At 30.6% G+C, this 21,031-nt stretch overlaps 2 long non-coding RNA genes across 2 annotated transcripts in view; both read right to left on the minus strand.

Annotated features, from left to right (window-relative positions):
- Window positions 1-16,769, minus strand: part of LOC132921472 (uncharacterized) — an 89,208-nt gene extending 72,439 nt beyond the window's left edge. The window contains exon 1 of the long non-coding RNA XR_009660890.1: window positions 16,535-16,769. This is a non-coding gene — a long non-coding RNA (uncharacterized LOC132921472). The remainder of the gene's footprint in view (window positions 1-16,534) is intronic.
- Window positions 730-2,197, minus strand: LOC132922723 (uncharacterized). The gene is made up of 2 exons (XR_009661045.1): window positions 1,832-2,197; window positions 730-1,010 (listed from the first exon to the last, which is right to left on the minus strand). It is a non-coding gene; the product is annotated as an uncharacterized LOC132922723 (long non-coding RNA).
- Window positions 16,770-21,031: the final 4,262 nt, after the last annotated feature.

Here is a 21,031-nt window from a genome sequence, read left to right on the forward strand (position 1 = left end):
ATGCCGTACACAGCGCGCGCATCGTCGTTAATTTTGTACGCAACAAATGTCGTATTTTGAAACCAGCTCCGTAGCCATCGTTTTAACAGCGATATTGACGCGATTTCAAAAATAAATTATACCTATATTCCTATCGGGTTGCATGAACGTTATTTTATTTTGAAATAGGATTTCTAATTCCCCGTGGACAACGGCGTTAGAGAGTTTAATAAAAAATATAAACTTAAGCGTTTGATCTGTGATCGTCATTTTTTTTTTTTTAGTTAATTCTAAAGAACGACCATAACTGAACGACCATTACCTAACAATAATAATTTTTATTGAAGATGAGTAATTTCTAATATTATATAATTATTAATAAAAAACAGTCCAATAATGAAACTTCAATGGTGTACCATTACACAGAGTCGCTATCGTACAATTTGCAATCATATTCGTGCCTTAAGTTTTCACGTTGTATAGTAAGCCATTCTCCAGCATTAATAGTTATTAATTCGTTGAAATGCTTATTGCGTTGACCAAGTGTGCCTTCAGACGCGTGTCACTGTATTGTGTTTATTATGATATGTGTTACACAAGTCTATGCAGATCAAATAATAAAATGCAGTCGCAATTTATCAACAGTAGGTATTATTAGTAGAAATTATGGTAAAATAGGCTCTTTGGGGGTACCTACTGCTTAATAGCTAAAAAACCTAACAAGGTTAGGTAAAAAAAAATGCAAGTAAAAACAAATTGTTAAATTTTTTTTATAAAGTAAACATTTGATAGAATTAACTAAATGTTGACCATAATGGGCAAGCAAACGTAAACGTGTGTGCACTTGTCTTGTATTATACATGTAATTTCTTGTGTATAAGAACGTGAAACGTACACTATTATAATATAGTATATACTCTACCATCCTGCCGAATCACGTTATACAAAAGGTGCTCGTACGTAATAATAATTAATAATGTATTATCTGGTGGTATGTAGCCATGTATGTATACAGAGTGTATCACATTAATCTGAAAAATTCAAATGTAATTTTAGTATAAAAATGTCATATATCCATGATACGCTATGTAGTATGTATATATCGCATCCAACATTGTATTTACTTTATAGTATACCACGATGTTACATCGAAGGCGGTAGTCAAAACAAAAGAGTTTAGACAGAAAAATATACACGCGCACGTGTATTATACATTATCATATACAATATATTATTATTATATAAAATAAACGCGTATTAGCAGATGAACAGTAACAAAGTATAATATTATATATAATACCTATTATTTTAGTCATAAACGTAAAGCATCATACACGACGAGGACGTGTATGCTATTTAATAGAACGACAACGACGATGTGTACCTATATAAAGATATTTAATATTGTATATATGTATGTATAGTCGGACACGGTGTACGGCCGCATTGTGTTACAATGTGTCTGGGAATCTAAATAATAATAATAATAAACAGGAGGTAGGCGCGAGCGCGCGGCGCGTGTATAATATGATAATAATATTATAATATCCAAAGTCCTACTGCAGCGGTGAGCAGGAATAAAAAATAAAATGTTCGTATGTAATTATTATTATATATATATATGCTATTCATTAACGCACCCGGTACGAAGTCGACCGAGTTGATTTTAATTAAAAAATGTATACACGCGCATGCATAGTCCTCCCATAATATATTGTATAAAACCGTTCAACACGTGTACACTTATTACATGTAATACGTATACATACTAATAGACCGTATACAAACGTAGTACGACGACTCCCGCTAGCATCCATACACTATATTATATATTATATTATTTTATACATACATATACGTGCGTTCAATTACTCCTTCTGCTGCTGTTGTAATAGCGACGAACGATGACTTCTGATCCAAGGTTTGGGGATATACGAAGCTCGTTTATAATGCTGCAGTTTGCCTTCCATCACTCTCGCTAAATTGACGTTATTCGTTCGATTTTCTCAAGTGTATAATATATTATCAATTATGTTACGTAATACGTTTAACTCGAAAATCGTTGAAACTTTATGCACCGTTTTCATCCCAACAATAATGATTTCACGTACTATATATAAGTATTTAAACTACGACAAATATATACTTATAGCCTATAGGAGCCAAAGAGTATATTATAATGAACTATAGTTACGAGTAAATATCGATACGTGCTTTTTAAAATATAGATCGTGTCGTACAGCGGGTGATTATTTTATCATTGAACCAGACCATATAATAAATTATAAGATAACACAAACAATTTCAAATTGTATATTTAAATACTGATAAATTATAATAATATAAATTACAATAATATAATGGATTGGACGTTAAAAAATAATAATTTGTAAATTTCTCATATAATTCCCGAGATATTGCCTGGTTTTTATTATTATTACGAGGTAGTATAATATACTGCGTGTACGTATATCATTATAAAAAAAAATATTAGTACTTTGTTATAGAACTTCAGCTGATAATGTATATGCCATATGGTATTACTGTCTTACAACATCCGTATCATAACTTCTTATTACACCACCAAATCCATGGGTTTATCAACACGCTGAGAGAAGAAAATAAAGAAAAGATTATGTCTACATGAAGTATAGGTATAGTATAGGTATGACGAGAAACGATTTGTTTGTAAAACCCCATCTGACATACAGTATACGTATACACGAGAAGCGTGGTGATTGCAATCATAATGCAGTCCACGTAACAGAAAAAAATTGTATCAATAGTTGAATAGTATATTATATATATTATTTTGTTGTATTTCTCCAACGACGACAGTATAACTTCACTGGAAACAGTGTATTATACCATTGTGTACAGAAAATATATACGGTGGCGGACGAAAACGCGAATGTTGTCTCAGGCGTAAGCAAACAATAATGACTTAACTTCGAAGGCAGTATATAAATATAATATAAGGGTTGACGCACAAGGGGATGCGATAGCAGGTACGAAGAAACGGGTGCAGTGTTATAGTACTTATTGTATACGGGGTTAGATATATACAGAAAAAAGACGTAATGGACAGAAAATCCTTTGAGGTATTAAAAAAATAAAAAGTAAAGATAAGTATAAAGAAAATGTGTTGCCAGAATCAGGATCGTATAATATGTAGAATTGTATACGAAAATATAATAACTTAAGTATATCTGTTAATTATTACATTTTGTTACATCTTGTTTCATTTCTTAAAACAATAAAAATATAATAATTTTATTATATTCCCTAGTAAGTCCACTTTCAAAACAATATGTCACGTAACTTTTTTTCAATTTAGACTGTACTTGAAAATATGACGTGAACTCGTCCTCACATTTCATCTTAACACCTAAATGCAAAAAGTGGTGGAATATATTGCTAAGTATCAACAAGTGAAAACAGATACTGACAGGTAGAAGTAGAAATTGTCAATCGAAATGTCGCAGCATAAATTGGTAGGTATAAGTAGGTATTTACAGGTATTCTGTGTTCAATAGTTCTGTTTTTCTGAATATATTGTAATTTATCCTAATTATGATTATGTATAATGTATAAATACTCTGGTCCTGTGTTATATGCATGTAGTAATGCAATGTAATACTACATATACATCTGCACTATGTACAGTGTACATGGTACACATATATCAAATCTTGAATTATAAAAATATAATATATATATATATGAACTGAGATGAATGTCTATATATATTTAAATATTATATTTATAATTCCTTATCCATAAGTAACGTTTGTTCATCTTAAACCACCCCTCTCAAACCTTAGACGAGTTATGGAATTATATAATGAAATTAAATCTACTTGTCAGGGAGACAATATATGATAAACGTAATAGCATGGCCGAACGACGAAGTGCCGGCAAATTGATACAGCATATTATAGATAAAGTAGGAATTAATGTAATAAAACTAAAATAAAATATTAAAATGCAACAGTATACCAATATAGCACTTTGGTTGACGTGTTTATAATATAGAAATACAAAGAATAATAATAATAAATTGTCGTCATTGTGATCAATAATGATTTAAAATGAGACAGGTGGGTAATAAAAATATATAGTAATTTGAGGGTCTAGGACAGGGGTCGGCAACCTTTTGAGTTTTTGACATAGCAGAGTCAAAAGTTACAATTTACATAATTGCCAGTTTTTAAAGAACCACAAAAATGTTTGTTTAAATATTTAAATATTTGCTTATATATAATTGATTTTCGATCTAAAATAAAAGAATTTATACACGAAATAATATTAATTCATGTAAAAACTAAAAACATATAAATATTTTTAGCACAAAACTTATTTTACGAGTAGCTATAATAATAAATAATATAGTTATCGAATAATAGATATAGTTATACGGTTACATCGATAGAAGCATTGCCTTTGCATGCATTTGGAAAGTTTATTACACACTTTTAATTTTTGTTGATTACGATGGCCTTAACAGGTATTTCATATTCTTAAAAAGCAACAAAAATATAATTTAGAATAATGTATATTTTTTTTTTATAATAAAATGTATTTATTTTTTGATACCTAATAAAATAATTATAATGTTTGCATATGGACCTAGAAAGCTAGAAAGCCGAAACTTAAGATCATAAGAGCCGCAGGTGGCCGACTCCAGGTCCAAGACAATTCACCATGACCAATTCACTGTTTATGAATTGTGCAGATCTATGCACAATGCACATAATAAACCATGGGTCACCAAATGGCGGCCCGCGAACACATTTTATCCAGCCCGCAGACAAAGAATAAATAACACATAGTACGACAACATTATATGTGTTATTATTGTAAATTATTATTTTTGTTAAATATTATTGGTTTTTAAATAATGTGAATATGTACTTAGAATCTTGATAGCCCACGAACAATTTTCAGATTCCTAATGTGGCCCTTCAAAAATATTAATTGGTGACCCCTGTAATAAACTATAATATACTACAAAGTCAAAATAGAAGATTAAAAAGTATTAACATATTAGAAAAAAATAATAAATAATAATAACTAGTACCTACTCTGGAATTTTAAATTATAATTGTTAAACCATTGACTATTACATAATTAATTATTATTCAAATTTAAAATTGATTAATACATAAAATTAAGACTCCTTGTAATAACCAGCATACAACATAAGCAAGTTCTATCTATGATTTATTTGGTGACCCATTAACCATGGTATCATATACATCATTACATCATACATCATAGTGATCATACAATACTTATAATATATCACTGTATAATGGTTTTTACCTATATCAACAATGAAATAAATAAACAATTAATAAGAAAAAAAATAACTGTAAAACTTAGTCTCGAACGCGTTAAAATAATCAAGTCAAACTATTATAATATTACAGGAACTACTGTTATTTTTTCGACTAAACAATTATAATTTATTTGTAGTTGACTTTTTCCACTGCTCCATATATTATTATTTACGGATCTAGGACAATTATTGGTCCCCGCAAAAAAATGTATGCGGATAATGGGTTCCCGTCATAATTTTATTCTCGCACAATTATTCCTTGGCTTAAAAGTTAAATACAAAATATTATTTTATCATTAAACGTTCTTTAAAATGTATTTTCAATAATTTAATACTTTTAGAATAAAAAATAAAAATGAATATAATAATATAATATCGTGGAATAAAAAAATAACTATTCGGCACCTCAATATGCAGTCAAATGAAGGCAAATCGGTCAGTAATAAAAGATTATTATTTATCATTTATCAAAGGAAATATATCTTTAGAGTTTGCTAAAAATAGTTAGTATTGTAGTGCTAGTAGTGTAATACTTTATAGCTCATCGAAATTCGTATATCTTATCCTATTCAAAAATATAATTAAACTACAATACATTGTGTTTTTTTAATACTTAGTAGTTAGTAAAATAATTTATTTTTTTGTTAGTCAAAAAGCTTGAATACAATATTGAAAATAATTGAGTTCCAAAACGCATGAAGTCCAAACTTATGTTAACTTAACCTAACCTAACTTTGACAAAATACATCAAAACGAAGAATATTTTTAAAATATTTTGTTGTTAAAAATACCCAAATTGTTTAAATTGTATATTGCTTCAAAGCTTAAAAATTGAATACAAGGTTATTCTAAAAGTATTTTATTATTGAAAATATATTTTAAAGAACGTTTAATGATTAAAAAATATTTTGTATTTAACTTTTAAGCCGGGGACTAATTGTTCGAGTATAAAATTATGACGGGGACCAATTGTCCGTATACCATTATTTACTATACATAACCATAAAATAATTATTTTGTATTTAATTAATAATTCATTATGTAATAATCAATGGTTTGACAGTGATCATTTAGAATTCCAGAGTAGGCACTAACTATTATTACTTAATAATTTTTTCTAATATTATTATGTTTGCACTTTTTCATCTTTTATTTTTACTTTATAGCATACATTTATTATGTGCATAGTTCTGCACAATTTATTTAGCCGTAGTGATTTAGTAGTGAATAGTACTTATTTTCTTACATGAAAGTAATTATGTAGCAAACATGAATAAAGTTTAATTTTGGATTTGGACCTACAGACATTTGAACGTGAGTACTACAGATCATAGGTTATAAAATAATATGTTTCGTGCTCAACAAAGCTAAATATTACGAACTAATAATTACATTAAACGGTCAGATTATTATACACATTTATAGATGTAATTATAAACCACCAACAGGGGATGGGCTATCCCGTTATAAAAATTAGTTTAAGAGATAACCCTACAATGTAGGTGTATGGTACATACTCTAATAGACTGTTAGCCTTTATCTGTGACTGAAAAAATGTATTCCCCGAAAATATAATTAATGCTCAGAAGTCATAGTATTGCCTTAAAATATTTATGATATCCATTTTTATTATCTAGAAAATAATAAATTTTTCAATATTTTTTTATATATTGAAAATTAAAAACATTTTTATAAAGACATGTTTTTTGAAAAATTGAAAACATATAATAATTTCATAATTAATAAAATATTAAGCCGTAAACAAATATCGTACTTACAAAACATATTGTTATTTTTTTCTTTGCCAAAAATATCGTTTCGCGGGACTTTTTTCATATTATGCCCTCTAAAAAAGTCGTCTGCCCCAGAGTATGGCAGTGCATAGCTGCATACCCCATGCGTACACCTATAAGCTGCCCATTTGTGTACAAATGGAACTTAAAGCTGCAAATTCCAGCGTGGGGGTGATAAAAAGTACTTGATTTAACATATCAAAATTGATGTTTCACAAATGAAAGTGTGTCAATCAGAGACGAATGCATGCAAAATGTTGGGTGGTGAGTGCGCGAAGTGTCCGGATTCATTTGGTGTGCTATTCATCTGGCGCATACAAATTATCGCCGCCAAGACGATTAGGCTGTTTATTGCAACGGGTGGGCGGCGAAAATTATATTGTTATTAACGCAGACGTGGCGTCGGGTTCAATTAAAATTTAAAACTGTGTGGGGACAATGCTGCGCAGCAATGTTACTGTACTCTTTAATATGACGTGCATGCATGAGTAGGGAAATAATTATTATTACGTCATCGTCTTGTCCATGCAGGTGAAAACGGTAGTTTATAATACAATATTATTTATTATAAAAGGGCTAGCTGCTATATAGGGTGCATGACGGATGAGAGATCAAACCTAATCAAATGCACTTGTATTCCTAACAGTGACTATAAAACGCCAACTCTAATTTTCAATTTTTTTCTTAGTTTCTTGTCACCTAACTCGTGCTAACAGTCTTTTTGTCATAAAATCTTAGCATATTATCAATATTTTAATCACATCAGCGAAGGACTGTGTGGCGACAATAAACCGTGGGAATTCATTTCAAATAGCCTTAACAACGCTCCAATAATATCACACGTCATATATTATAATATTATAAGAGGTCTGCTTAGTTGGCGATACGTTATCGACAGTATTATTTCTAGTAAACGTTCGCACGCGCGCATTTTATATTTTACATGTGTACATTGATAATAACATTATTGTACACATCTGTAAAGAGATTTTTGACGATCTATTAATGCGAATATAATTATTATGTATAAAAACACGTAAAAAGTATTAGGGTCCGGTCGTTAAATAAGTCGACACGTGCGATACTGCGTATATTACCAATCAATCTATAAATTTGAAAACTTAGTTGAAGCGGTTTTATAGTTTTATTAATTTATAGTAATAGCAGAGCTAAAAATGTCAGATTACAATTGAAAAATACAATTATTTACTAACGTTTATACTATTGTGCCATATGATAATTTTAACTTACAATTAAATAATTTGCCTTTCACCAATAAATCAAATTATTGTTATTATAAGTCAAGAGAGATAAGTTATATCAGGATATATTTCATACTTACAAAATAATTACTGTGGGCAACGAAATTAAGGGCAGCAATTTTCTAATAATATTACCTATATCGACTTAGTATAAGACGTAATATTATAAATGTAAAAACTTAAAAGTGTTCGCCAGTTGCCACGTACCTACTTACCTTTAGATTTGTTTCCGCAATAAATACAATATAAAACTAATACGTTCATCTTAGCTGGCTGTATACCGACACGACAAGAAGAAGAAACTGGCTGTATTATTTGTAAGCGAAAAATTTAAATAACGAAGATTTGCAAACTATAAAAACCATGAAGCTATTTTTTTCCTGGCTAAAAAATAAAATAATATGGTTATTTAATTATAAATATTATTCAAAATACAGCTTATGAAATGTTGATTAAACAATTATTATTAATTGTGTTTGAGCCCATCATCTACGGTTAGAAAAAAAACATTCATATAAATAATTCACAAGAACATTAACAAAATACAATTTTTTTTAAACATCCATAAATTAATGAAAATGAATTAAAACTTTGATTGGAAATAATTTAGTCATTTATTACAAGTATTACTTGAAACTTTATTAGTTTATTACAATAAAAACTAGTAGTAACTGCATAGTATATATAGGTACATGGTTTTTAGTGGATTGAATTGAAAGTACAGTAGTATTATTGGTTTAAGCTGGATCACCGTAGTCAAATTAATGTTGAATCAATCGATTTGTTAGCATATTTAAGCATAAATTCCGTTTAATTGAATGAAAAACAAAAAATCGGGTAAAATTTACTAAGCATATTATTACAAAACATAATACCTATGAAATATTGAAACCGATTCAAGCATAATATTTCATTACGATATAAAAATAAATATTAACATTGAATATTATTATTTCAAAAACCTACTCATAAGTTTAAAATATATCATTTGTGTAACTATATACATCTAGATTATATCTAATAGATATTTAACAATAAGTTGTCAATAAAATTAAAACTAAATATTATAAATATTATATACCTATTTAGTATTTATCAAACGTTTGTATAAATCATATATTTGTATAGTTACAGCTATATACAACTATTACAGTTTATTGATAGATCATTATGAAAAAGCAAACACATATATGACACTGAGGGTTTAGCTGTTAGAGTACCTATGCATAGTTATAACATATTATTACTAAAATTCAAGCGAATAAAAAAAATAATTATTGGAGTGTTATCATCAAACGTTTTTACCGATTTTATAATATATTAAATAAATGTTAAAAAAAAAAAGACTTAATATAATGAATTTTAATCCATTGATTAGGTACTTATCATTAGAATGATGTTGTTTTCAAAAAAAAGTTTTAGAATAATAGAATTTTGATGGATGTTTCTGTCCCCTATAAAATGTATAAGTACTAACGTAATTTATAGTATAGCTTGATCATGTATGTAGCAATAAAAAAAACGTATGTGTAAGCTATATGCGTTCAGGGGTGGCGTAAATTGTAAGCCTAAAGAAAAGAAAATCTAAACACGACCAGGGTATATATAGGTTCCACACTACCACGTCCTATATATGTGTTTATATACACCATAGTATACGTATTATAACCTATGCGCGTATAACGCGTATATAATGCGACGTGTGCGCGTCTGTCTGCCCGACTGCAGCACGCACGCGATCTAATCTATTGTTGTTTTCCTGTTTATGTTTTTTTGGTTTTTTTTTTAACATTTTTTTTAACTTCGGTCGACTTCTCGGATATATGCAAATCATGTGACCCATGCGCGCGTTATCCACATCTGCTCAAAGAATTTTTTTTAAGCCCGAAAATCGGTAACCCTTTTTTCCCTAGTTTTTTTTTAACGACGACGACGACTATATACGACGATACGCGACAAAGAGACGTTTAAAATGGGGGGGTCGTCGTCGGGGTCGCGCATTATTATTTTCAGTATTATTAATTTTTTGTCCATTGTTTCTCGGATTTTTTTTTTATTATAATTATTTTTTCAACTATTCTCAGTGGGAGACGCTTTTACGGCCCAACACCTCGAGAAGAAAAAAATTGAAATCAAAATAAAAAAAATACCAGTTCACCCTCGTCAGTGTCAAAAGTCGTGATAGTTTTTTTTTATTATTATTCCTAGACATCGTGGCTGCTGCTAAATTCTAGCCGCCCTTCGGATGTGAATAAAACTTCGTTAAAATTCGTTTTTTTCATCCATCGCGTGAATGCATTAATTTCCGACGAATTTTTTTCCTCATCAACTCTCCCCCCATCCTCTGTCTTTGAGCTGGCAGTAAGCCCCGTAGGTTTTTTTCAGTCCAACCACGCTCAATTCATGGCTAAAAAAACTCGTATCGCAATAACGCGATCACCACCCAAATTGCGACTCTTTACCAAACAGCCAGCAGCTGTGCGACGCGCGCGCGAGGACTGTGATCAGATAATTATGTGTGACACAATGGCAATATACGCTTAGATCGTCGTACATAATGTATAGAACACGTCGTCGGTAGGTACATTCGGCGGCGACAACAGCATAGCATTGTTTTTACGAACACGAACCCCCTTCCCCGCCTCCGGTTCAAGAGTTCTGCCACCGGCGGGTCTTTTTCTTTTGTACGCATTTTTTCTCTCCCGAATATATATTAAAACAAAAGGTTGAAAAGGCCTTTTGTGCACGCACTTCAAAATAAATAAAATAGAAAAAAAACGTAAAAACTCATAACGGTCACGACTATATGCGATCAATAACACGTTATATTATGTGATGTATATTGTAATGTGTATACGCGAAATGATCGTGCGCGACGCCGCCATGGTCGCGATATAACGTGCGCGGCAGCTGTACGACGTGACGTAATTAATATAAGCACGTAAAACATATAATATTGTGTTATAGAACAGGAGCGCGCTTATAATATATTATACTCAAATGCGTGAATGCATAATATATTAACTTTCAGTGGAAAACCTATAGATAAAACCATAACCAGAGGTCTGTGATTCTGTGACTATAAACATGAAACACATTGGTGGTACAGAAAGTTGTGTATTATATAATTTAATATTTATGATTGAAGACTTATTTTATCGGTATACCCTGCACATAAGTAGTATACCGGCAATGTTATTTAGTCCAATCTATACTATATTAAGTAGAGCAGTAGCTCATAAATCGTAGAGACTATAACATAGACGGTAAAATTGATAACGAATACTGATTAATCTTTAATAAAAAACAATCAGATTATAAAGAAAATTCCAAGTCCTCGTTTATGAATGTTTAACGTAGCATATGCTGTTAGTTCGGTGGACGATAAGTGACTTAACATGTATTTAATAATCAATCCAATCGTGGTTTGTATTTTTTTTTTTGGGGGGGGGGGGCGTCTAAGTTTAATAATATATCTTATGGATTGGAAAATATTAAAGAAATACGAATAATAATGAAAAAGTCTCAAATACACTAAAAGAGTTAAATAAATAATAAAATATATCGATTATAGATTAATGACGTATTAAATTCACTATCCACGAATCCTGAACTTCTATTATTCTTTACCTAGAAGAATAGAATAAAGAAATATGCGTCTATGTGGATAAGAACAAGCGTATTACATACGTGTATTATTTATACGAAAAACGAGACGATACGTAAAGATGCGTCCGTTGAGGGATATAATATGCACGATTATATACATATATATGTAGTATGTACATAAATTAATGTCGAGGAAGACGAAAGGAAAATATTAAACGAGTTGGCGACTGCAGCATCGGAGATGTGTGTAGAGGATAGGGCGACTATGACTATACGACGACGGTTCGTTAATGTTTTAAGGCACACATAAATATCGTTCGGTTTCGGGGCCCCCGGAGGGTCAAAGCTGTCGAAATTCCAACGAACCGGTCCTAACAAAACACGAGACAATCCCGATCCCCCCCACCCCACTACTTCACCAGCAGCATCCACACGCTTCACCACTACTACACTCTGCCGTACCTTGTCTTCTTTCTCACTATTATTTTCGTATAATATATAAACGCATATCGGGTTATATATACGCGTCTTCATCGTCTTTTTCTACATATTACTACTTGACGTGTACGATATTATTATAGTCTCGTCTATCGTGTACATATTGCGCTGCATACTGTGCGGGTCTGGGACGGTGAGGTTCGATTAGAATTTCTTCGAGAAAACCGGTCGGCCGACTTAAATACAGCGTACATACACACACACACACACACACACACACACACACACACACACACACACACACACACACACACACACACATAACAGCTCGGCACCGGTACAGAGTTTGTTGAACTTGGCCCAACCCGCATTTTTAATTCTATCGCCGCTGCTGCCACCATCACCCTTTCCCTGCGCAGTCAGGTTTGACTAAATAACTACGAATATATATATATATATATACGTATAATAAACGTTACACACTTAAGCATATTTTATATAACTGCGGCAAATATATTATATAGGTATGTGTATTATATTAGTGGCGTGCGGCGTTTAATTATTTTCGTTGCGCTCAGGAGGTCCACTGCCGATTTGCTGCACGCAGCATTAATCCCGAGACGACGATGGGTGAAATGAAATCCAAAAAAATACTTTCATTCGAGGATTCACGTGTTAAAGAGAAGTTCATACGGCAGATCGTCTTTAATAATTGTTGTTATCAATAATTATTGTATAGGTAGTCGAACGCCTAACACAGACGCCGCTTAAAGACCACAAAATAAATGCGATATATCTACAAATGCGTTATACATATTATCTGATTTATGTATAGTAATCTATTGTAGGTATATTGTAATAATTGTATTAAATAACGATAAATTTCGATTTTAGTGTAGACCCACTCGTCTTGTACCCGTACGCTAAACCTATTATATTTATCGATCATATTATACTTTTCACGTTGTACATTGGTATGTATGGCTAAAGCCCTAAACTTAATCTATATAGGGGTCCTTTTTGGATCAAACTTTCCTAGATCCAAAATAAATGTTTTTATTCATTATTATGTTGTAAATATGTAAAATGTAACGAAAAAACTGTAATTTATATATTGTAATTACGCGATCACCAGAATCCGTAAAAAAATGTGTCTGTGGTCCATCAGTTGGTGACCCTGCCATAAACTATATTAAAAATTGTGAGTTGTTTAAGCATATTTTGAATTCAAATTTTATTTCACGTTAAAACCGTATTTATGATTTCACACGTTAGGTTATTTAACACGTTAAACTAAATTTCTTTAAGCTTGAGAACCACTGTTGTAGACTCATTTACATTATTACATAACAACAATCGGTCACGTATCTAATAGTGTTCGTAAAAATAACATTTCAACAGTAATTGCAGGGTGTATATACCAGATGAGTATGCACACCATAAACAAGCATATATATGTGTATATTGTATAGCCAGTAGTCAAAGTCGTCGATCTTCTGTTATAATTCATAATACATATTGAATATTGATAACGAAATGATCTAATAAATATTCGTTTTTTTTGTACTACCTCCAATTAATTATAATATATGTGTCTTAAACCTATGTATTTATACTAGGTAATATATACACTTATATCTCACGCTGTATCATCTATGTATAGTGTATACACATCGTACTAACCTACTCATTTTCCGTCATCAGAATACGCATATATCAAACTGCGTCGATAAAAAAATCGACGACGGAATTGATCGCAGACACCCCATCTTCCTCTGCTAAACCGATAACGTCGCCGTGCTCACAATTTAATATCTACTGATGGCTACCACATATCGATGATAAGCTATCCACCTAATACATTAACTTCCTTACATAATCATTGAACAGTAATCATAGTGTTCCAATTTATTATGTACGTGGTATTATTTGATTATATATATTATTGCACTTTAGTGTATAGGAACACTTCAGAAAAAGGATGACATTATTATTATGTTTATCTATTTTTTTTTACGTTACCCATAGTTTTTTCACGTTTATAATATCTAGATATTGTGTAATACCCATAATGTATTGACTTTATTGCAGTAAAATCGTACAAATATATTTTACTGAACGCCAAAAAATACAGTAGACTGTCGTGTACTCATGTTGCACTCTTTATCGCCGTTTTTCATAATACGACTGCATCGTTAATTGCATGTCAAGTACGTTTGTTACAGTAAAATTATAATATGATATTATATAATATATGTATGTACTTAAACGTACGGACAGACAAGGTAATAATAATTACTATAAAAATAATCGATAATAATTTCCAGTATTTTTTTTTTAAACGCGCGTACAGTATAATAAAATATAATATAATATGTATTCTACTAAACCTCATTTTCTTAGTAACAAACACAACCATATAGAGGTACCTACGTCGTAACGTTAATACTACACCGTAATTTAAATGAAATGCTTATTTGTACGTTTTAATTGTGAGAAAAAAGACGTATAATGTTGCACTCACGCCGTTATTGCTATAACGTACCGTATGACTTGCATTTTAAACGTATATAATAATATATTATAATATATTATTTTAATGATAACTGCGGTATATTATATGTACATATATACCCACCTGCCTACCTTCCCGTAATAGACGGACAGAATTGCGGAATACTACTATCTGAAGACGAAAATCCAATTATAATATATGACAATAATGATGATAACTGTTCGAGATGTTTGTAAAATATCATTCCGTAACAGCTAATAATAATAATAAAGTATAATAATACGATAAGAACGAAAATCATTTTTTGTCGACGACGTCAGTTTAAAACGCCCCTTTTATATAACAATAATAACAATATTACATTATATTGTTGTATCTACAGGTAAAAATGATTATACCAATTACCAACTATCGCATTAATAAACGCGTACCTATAACTAATATACAGTATTTTTTCCCGACCACGACAATGTTCGATCAGCGTACTACTACAGCAGAAAAACAATGATAATAACAATAGTGAATAAAATAGGAGTTATATAATATTATTTTTTCTGCGGATCGGGTGCTAAACGACGAGCCCTCGGAATGACGAGGGGAAAAGAATACGTTTTTTTCTAATGTCTAATGTTTATTATTATTGCATACCTACTTAAGCTATTCATAGTACCTATACTTATAGTATTATATGTATATTGTTCATTGACCATTATACGTTTTCGTTATTTTTACCAACTTAATGCTTTATGGACGATGTCAATATTGAGTGATCGTGTGTTGCAACGCTGCAGCTTCCCGATTTTTAAAAATGTATTAATAATAGAAAAAATTTATTCACGATCAGGAATAAATTATGACTTACATTGTTATAATAAGAAAGTATTATTGTATTATGACTGAGCTACATTTTCTGTTTGATAGGATGATATTGCAAATTGGTTATTATATAAATCTACTTTAGATGTGCATATTAAAAAGTAAACAGTCTAAACGTTTTGCGATAATGAATGACCAAATGCAATCCCACTCAAAATAATGTATGCCATAATTTATTAATGAATCTATCTACTAATTTTCATATGAGGATTATTATTATTTTTAATTTACAATAAGCTAAATAAACTATGAAATAATAATACTTGAATTAATCTAAAATTTAAAAATACACATTCAGATTTGAAGACAAAAAAAACTTTAATGGTAAAATTAAAGATTAATCTTAAAAGCAAATTTTATAGACATTATTGTAATAAGAAATTATTCTCATTACTTTTACTGAATTATAATTAAAGTGCTAAACTCCACATAATATAGGTATTAGATAACCTAACCTAACCTAATACTTACAAATTATTGTTTACGCATAAAATAGAATTATATTAAAAAATATATATATATACATTACAACTTTACCGATGAAATACATAATTGGACAACCCCATTGTCGGTCTGTCGGCCCACGTGGGTACCTATAACCACACAACATTCACCGGGAATCCCTAAATTTTCTTGGAAATCATTTACTTTTCTAGGTTCATATTATAATAATAATATATGTGCCTAAATATTTACGCTTACATATTATACCTGCACATACCTATGTATATAATATAAAATGGCTGCAGAGTGCTTTCCCAGCGTGGGAGACATTTTGATGCACACCGATATAATATTCACATAGTACGCATAAACGCCGGCGCGAACGGTATTTTAAACGTGCCTATATTATATTTAATTCCTAAAGTGCCGCTGCAATGTTGTATTCATGATGCATCACAGTACTGACTGCAGCAGTGTAAAACTGTAAATGCACTCGTACAAAACGACGCGCCTGCTGCAGGCTCGTAACGTGTTTCGATACTACAGGGCCAAAGTCTCTGTGCAATACTGCACATAATATACTGTATAATGTATAATATAGGTTAAGTATATGCACGCGCGTGTATGCCTAACCCATATATACATAATACGTATCACATGCTGTACAGTGTACAACATGTGCAAAAATGGCGGCTAATATTGTATGCATATTATGTCATGTGTGCGTGCGTTTATATACAGAGCGATCCGCACACCTATATACATATTGTATAGAAATGAGACGGATGTATTCAACCATAGTGTCCAAATCATTTATTAAGTATCGGTATCTTTGTATTTATTATACGACTTGGCTGTGCTTACGTGATACGACATGTAGACATAGTAAACGCTCTGTATACATTCGATACACGCGTTTTGTTATGCAGCGGATATTATGCAATACACTGCAACGAGTCCCGTTCGCATTGTATGCAAATCGTACATGTTGTATAAAACATATATATATACGGTATAATTATTATATATTCACAGTAAATACACATTGGTCGTACGACGGACTTTCCGCGGTGGCCGCATTGTAGGGGTGCACCGATGAAACGTTGGTCTATAACATGACGTAACAATGAACGCCTGAAACGCGGGGTAGAAAAACAAATAATATAAACGAACTGCAAAAATGGATGGACGGGAGCCATCATTGTTGTCATCATAATATTATATACATATACGCGTGCATAAAATATATGTAGTGTGCGTGTGCATGTGCGTGTAATATAATTATAATAATGCGATATGTAAAACCATCGTTGTGCGTGATGCACTCCTCCTTGGTATAAATATGAGAGATTTGGAATACGCAAATAAGTTTTATCGAGCACGTTTATAGCTCTTTTTCTGATGTTTTCAGTGAAACCCACGTGGTAACTCAAAAAACAATCGAATCTTCTATCAAAAACGCGAGCATTTTAATTTTACATTTTTAATTTATACTAAATCATATTGTAGTCTGCGAATCGCTGATAAATATACATAATTATTAATCCTAAAAAACCATTTTTATCGGTAAACTTCCCAATACGAGTATTTTACCAGGATTTTGAAAATGTTGATCACTATAATATACTATGTTCTTATCCCCATTGGAGTTTTTTTAACACTAAATATAAATAATGAATACACACGAATTCAACAGATTAGACGTTTCGTTTACACATTTTTTATGGTAATTAATGAAAACAAGTAAACTCACCACTGTAATCTTCTTGCGATCCATTGTGACTGTATAATAATACGACTAATATGTTATTACCTACCTATATATCATAAATTCTTAACTATAGATAAAGAATAGTAAATAGTGCAGTGTGTGGAGTATGAATTCACTAAAATTAAATACCATATATATATATATATATATATAGTGTATACTGTATATAGTATATACCTGTATATATATATATATAAAATATAATATAACATAATTACGTAAACGCGAATTAAATGATATTTGATTGACGGTTCAAACAACTAATAAGAATCCTTTGTTTATTTATACGACAAATGCATACTACGAAACAAAAATAAATACGAGTAATATATAATTATTCGTTTACCGTTGAAAAATATTTTTATGATATAGGAACGCTTAATCGAATTGTTTCTATATGCGTGGATATCGAAAGTCTGATAATATTTAATATATTTTGATTTTTTATCTTTAGCTTACATCTTGTGCGGGCCGAAATAAAAACTCTCGTTACACACAATACAGAATACACGCACATAAAGAAGTAACAATAAAAATTAAGTAATGAAAATGAATGAATGTTGTCAATATGGAAAATATGTTGTCACCGTCGGGAAGAGTGGACGGCTATACTTTTACACGTGTATAAAATGAACGGAATAAAATAATAAAACAAATTTGAAGATAGTACATTTTATATAGGTAGATATATATATTCCGTTTGGCCTTGTGTACTTTTTCAGGAGTAAGGCGAACGCTCACAAGAATAGTATAAGGGAAGACGCGCAGACGTCAATGACATCATATGTTCATGTGTTTTTTAATCGGCCATTGATTAATAGGTATATATTTATATAACAGCGGATTTATTAAACATACGGCACATATTATTTTCAACAAAATCACGTTTTTTATTCTGATTTCTCACTCTCTCATTCTCTCTCCTCTCTCGGCGTGTACATGAAACGCAAATATGCAAATATATATAACTATCTATAGTAACTATATATAATACAACTATGCGAGTTGTTATAAGCACATTAAACATTCAAATCGTGAAGCCCGTTGAGTGCTTAAAGTATATTATATACATATTGTGATATAAGAGTTTTAGTGCGCTTACAGAACGTCTGTGTATACGATAATTTTGGAGGTTAATATAAATATTATTATCATCAGCACATCGATGTACATATAAAATAATGTGACCGACATCGTCTGACATAATATTTTAATACCGTGATATACAAGACGTCGACAAAATGTATAATAATACTATATATTTAGAGCATCTAGACCGTGATGTGGTGTACGACAAAAAAATTCATGTTTAGGATTTATAACCATGTAGTACACACTTAGGACTTATCAATAGATTTATATGCACTAAAACCTGGCTGAAAAATACAACGAAAATTTTTGTTTTTACAATAAAAAAACGACGAATGTACCTATAGGATTACTCAAACAGTGAATACTTAATAGTAGTATATATACATAATATTTTAAAAACAATTAGAGTTATATTTAATTGTATATTTTCATACTTCAATAACTTGGGTAGATTGTATAACTATTACTGCTGTTCAAACAGTTTTAACCTATATAAAGAAACAAATATTATATATTAGTTTATACGCAATTTATCGACAAATGTTCAAAATATCTAGTAAAATTATAAACAAGTAATAAACACTTATAACAAAGAGATTATTGCAATTTAAGGTCTTTAAAAACGTGGTGATAACTGTTTCAGTGTAATATTTAATATGAAATGACATAGCCCTCTATAACGACTAGTGTGTTGATAGGTTCTTTTCAAATTTGGCGCCGGAGCGGCGTTCTACTATACGTATAACCATATACTTATATACTATATAGTTTGGCTAACGACGGGAAATTAAATAGTCATCAAACCGTAATATATAGTAGGTATAGAGTATAGTAAATATAGTAATTGAATTTTAATTCGTCGTTACTCGACAACACGACGACAGTATGACGTATGCGGTAGGTATACCTCCTAACTATAGACAAAGTATATGCCTACGTGTTATTATAACATTAAATTCGTGTACATTATACTTATACATCTTGTGATAATAATAATTATTCATTAAATGTAAGTACATATGCGATATGCCCACCCATTATGTATAGACATAGAACTTTAAGTGATATTATATTACTCTATACCCGCCTCCTTATAAATAAAAACTCTGTTTTAACGTATTTAACGGAATAAATGATTGTACTGGTATTTTAAAATATTTATTGGAATCGAGTTTGATGGAAATCGATGTGATAGTAATAATTATATCATATTGATTTTGATTACAAATTTTAATCTAGCGGCCAACGTAATGGATTTTTCTTCACTAAGCTTTAAATTTTGGATACGTATTTTCGTTACGATCATAAGATTATATATATTTAGGTTGAAGTTATGTTTTCATTTCAATAAAAATCGTTTTAAATTGCACACGCGAGTGAAATATGTATGTTGTATGATACATAACACTTACATCATATAGCATATTTTAGTACAGGAAAATATTATCGTTAATATGTGTTGTACAGTGTTTATGAAGCTGCGTAAGGGTCAAGAGAGTCAAACCAAGGACATAAGCTCACCTCTACCACAGAGGTATACCTTCTTGGGGACAGTTAATCTTTGTAAACCTTTACGTTTTGAGTTTTTCTCGGCAAAATACTTAATACCGCCGTTTTTCAATTAAACACTACAAATATAACCACGTGTATTACTGTACGCGTGTATGAGTATAAGTATAACTATATAATTATGCATAAATGCATGATAAAATAAAATATGTTAATATTATACACATGCGTCCGATAACCTATTGATTTCTGCACTGTATATATAATAATATTAATAATACGCGTTTTCGATACTATGTCTAAAGGCTCCCCACGGAGCACTGTCGCATTATGTACACCCGTCTATACGTCAGAAACGATTATAATATATTACGATAATCGTGAAGATTCAAAACTATAGAC

This window comes from Rhopalosiphum padi, chromosome 2 (genome assembly GCF_020882245.1).
Source record: "Rhopalosiphum padi isolate XX-2018 chromosome 2, ASM2088224v1, whole genome shotgun sequence".
NCBI lineage: Eukaryota > Metazoa > Arthropoda > Insecta > Hemiptera > Aphididae > Rhopalosiphum > Rhopalosiphum padi.